The 4,174-nt window shown below is 34.6% G+C and overlaps 1 non-coding gene across 1 annotated transcript; it reads right to left on the bottom strand.

The window, feature by feature from the left end:
* Nucleotides 1-3,626: 3,626 nt before the first annotated feature.
* Nucleotides 3,627-3,844, bottom strand: LOC123535509 (small nucleolar RNA U3). Its single transcript, XR_006683229.2, has one exon. It is a non-coding gene; the product is annotated as a small nucleolar RNA U3 (small nucleolar RNA).
* Between the last annotated feature and the right edge of the window lie 330 nt (nucleotides 3,845-4,174).

Raw genomic sequence — 4,174 nt, forward strand, 5'->3', positions numbered from 1 at the left:
GCATGGTTATTTTTTATATAAATACTGCAAGCAAAATAAGAAAATCTTAAGCCTCTAAAATTGCACATTTTTATCTGATGGCTGAACCATACATGTACACCTATGTTCGGAGCCAGGGGCAATAAAAAATGTCAATGTAGAAACAACCTGCTGGAGTTACTTACGTCTTAATGAATAAACATATATTATATATAAATAAGAACAAACATAGGGACGGGAGCCAGTCTACGTGTAGAGCTGTTCTTTGAAAATTATTGCTACAGTCACATTGGTCTTCAGGAATAAGAAGCCACATTTTTTGAAAAATAACTAGCTCTAATTGGTCAAAAAAGTAGGTTGCACACTATATTGATGGATGACGTAGCGTTTAAATTAATTCGATAATTTTCAATCGTACCCAGCCAAACGCAATATCTCCCTTGCAAAACCCGTGCATATTTCGCGATAAAAATCTGATATTTTTTAAGCATCCGAATGAGCAAATAAATGGCATCTAAGAAAAGTATACATCACAGCTAATCCAGACAACACGAATTGCATGCAACATATAACAAGTAAGTCAAGAGGACAATGAAAAAAGGAAATTCAATGAACATATTCAACAAAAAATAAGAAGGTAATAGCATTTATTTGCAAGACTTTCGCACACCTAAATAGAGTGATGTTTATGGCGCCTATACCAAAGTTTAATTATTTGGACCGCATCTCTAGCATGAAACTGTCAAATGATATCCAAACATGAAAAATGACCAGATATCAATTGAAAAAGTACAAAGAGCCCCGGGACTGTTAAAAAAGCAAAGACGTAACCAGTTTGATTTGTCCTCGTTGTCTATATGTTGTATATGTACTTTTGTGTAAATGTTAATAATGTACAAATCCAAACATATATGCTGCTATGGTGTTGCGGTATGAGTAGGCTGCATGAGTTCTTGGAGACTGGATTTACCTTTTGGTCATTTATCACTGAACAAAACAGCTAACTCGCCATCTTTTATTTTTCCAATATGTTAAAAATCGCTAAAAGTACTGTTCTGGAAATCAATATACTCTCTGACTATAAATATGTTGGTGATAACATTTCAAAATCTTAGCAAATTCAAACTTTGTCATCTATCAAATTTGCTCATTTTCACAGAATACATTAACATGTCTAGAGGAAAACGGTATGAGGCAAGGACACAATTTTTCCGTGTATTTTTGCGACTTTTAAAAATGGGCTGTTGCAATAAATTATACAGAATTAAACCTTTGTGTGATTTGATATATTTTTTTTTACATTTGGCATGTTATCACAGCAGCAGGCTTTAAATGCCATGTGGCGGCTATAAAACAACTTAGACACAGTGTTGTTATATTTTCTGGTTATTTCGGATCATGGTTCATTTTTACTGTAAGATTTAATGACCTCTCATGAAAACACTCGATCAAACCAAGTCTTGGTGTCGTTCTGGTTTCGTTCTGTGCTTCCAAAGGATCTTTTCACGGACTTTATTGATTTAAAAATAACTTCGGTAACTTTTAAGAAAACGGCAAAATATCAAATGGCTGAAAGCTTTTATTAAAAACGCACCCACTCCCTCCCTCCCTCCTAAAAATAAAATAAAATGGACTCCTGCGTCTTAAATGTTTTAGCTCAAAACACCCGTTAACAGGTTGCCAGCGAATCAGTTGCTGGCGGAGACACAGGTAGTTCTCCAATATTTAATAGTATTTTCTATCCCAAAAAGCAATTAATGCAAAATATGTCAGGATCTCCTCGATTAAAACTAACGTCCAAACCTATACTGATAAAAACAGTTAACCCAACATTAGCTCTTTTTGCCAGTAATTTAAACAAGAGGGTCATGATGACCCTATATCGCTCACCTGTTAAACTTGGCCTTGGACTCATCAAGATAAACATTCTGACCAAGTTTCATGAAGACAGGATAATAAATATGGCCTCTAGTGTTAACAAGCATTTCCTTTGATTTGAGCGATGACCTAGTTTTCGACCCTACATGTCCAAGTTTCGAACTTGGCCTAAGAATCATCGAGATAAACATTCTTACCAAGTTTCATGAAGATAGGGTAACAAATGTGGCCTCTAGAATGTTAACAAGCTTTTCATGTGATTTGAGCACGTGATCTAGTTTTTGACGCCACATGACCCAGATTCGAACTTGACCTAGGGATCATCACGATAAATATTCTAATCAATTTTCATGAAGATAGGTCTCTAGAGTGTTAAAAAGCTTTTCTTTTGATTTGACCTGGTAGCCTAGTTTTTGATCCTACATAACCCACTTTCAACCTTGGCATACGAATCATCAAGATAAACATTCTTACCAAGTTTCATGAAGATAGGCTCATAAGTGTGGTCTATATGGTGTTAACAAGCTTTCCCTTTGATTTGACCTGATGACCTAGTTTTTGACCCCACACGATCCAGTTTCGAACTTGGCCTAGAGATCATTGAGATAAACTCTTGTGTAAGTTTGTATCAAATTAAACCATAAATGAAACCTCTATATGGTTGAAAGGGCCAAAATAGAAAAGTTTGCCCTTCCAGGGGCAGTAACTCTAGAACCCATGACGGAATCTAGCCGGTTTTCGGAAGGAACCGAGATTTTATTGTGACTAAAGTTATGTGTTAGTGTGGTTAAAATCAAATGTAAAATGTCACTTATATCGTGTTCACAAGATGGTGAATCAGGGGTCGTAACTCCAGAACCTATCATTGGATCTGACGGATTCTTCCTGGAATTCAATTGTTGTTAAAGATGTTTTGCAAGTTTGTATCAAATCAAACCATAAATTAAGTCTCTATATAGCTGCAAAAGCCAAAATAACAAAATATGGCCCTTTTAGGGGCCATAACTCTGGAACCCATAATGGGATCTGGCCAGTTTTCGAAAGGAACCAAGATATTATGCGTGCAAGTTTGATTAGAATTGATTGCAAAATGTCGTGGTTATCGTGTTCACAATAGATTGCGGACGGACGGACGAACGGACGAAGGGCGATCACAAAAGCTCACCTTGAAATACTAAACATACATTTTTGTAATTTAGTCTACGCTTACAACAATATGTTGTTGATAAGTTTTCACAATTTTAACAAAATCAAATTGATCATTTTACGACATTTTACGACTTCAGTTAACCCATCTTTAAAAAGTCATCATCTAGAATTTACTAGTACAAACTAGCGAAAAACGTTATGAGGGAAGACAATGACAACACAAACGGAATAATAGCATTGTCATGCCCTAATAAAAGAGCATTTAATATGTGTGAAATTAAAAAAAAAATCCTAGTAAAAATTCAGAATCTGCACTTCCATATTTCTATAGATTATATATATTCATTTTTTAAAAACGGGCTTTGGTAGTAAAATGACTAAAATTATATTTATACGTAATTTAATACTATTGATATGTTAATATAAATAGATCGATCTACTTGTCCCCGTAATTAAAGAAATGTACTTTCAGTAATTTTGAATTATTTGCAAAGTAGCAAATGGCGTGTTAGCTCTTTGATTTATGGAATGTTAAATTACACTAAGAACGCTGAACGTTATAACCAGTCCAACCGTAGCTTTAGAGATGAGCTTTTTAAAAAAGTTCTAAGTTTACCTAAGCCACTCAGAATGCTTTCCTTTCCTCCGTCTCTCCACTTATGGAAGAGAGGAACGGTCATCAATGGCAAGAGCCGTGTCTCCGTGAGGAAACAGCCCTTGCCCGCTTCGCGCTCAGAAAGGAATGCTCTTTCTCGTCATCGTGGTTTTAGGTCTCGTCAGTTTTACCTGACGTCCTGGCGACACTTACTATAGAAATGATCCCTAAGAGTAAGGTCTTAATTGGTTAGGTACTGTTGACATTTAAGTAGCTTTAGATATATAGCTGTCTCAAGATTTCAAAATTACAATTTTTATTAAGAAAAAATCAAGCATGAAATTTAATTATACTTTACAATTTATTTTGGTAACAATGATTATACTTGTTTGGAAATATAAAAATAATTATTGAATTATGTAAATATTTATAATATTTAACACAATAGTATGAATTACGAATATTTTATTTTAAATTATCTTCAATAATATATCTAAGGGAGGTAAGAAGTACTAGACAGCTATTTGTTGTTACGCGTACGGCAAGTAATTTCACGCTTGCATTATTCTTTTG

This window comes from Mercenaria mercenaria, chromosome 12 (assembly GCF_021730395.1).
Source record: "Mercenaria mercenaria strain notata chromosome 12, MADL_Memer_1, whole genome shotgun sequence".
In the NCBI taxonomy this organism is placed as follows: Eukaryota; Metazoa; Mollusca; class Bivalvia; order Venerida; family Veneridae; genus Mercenaria; species Mercenaria mercenaria.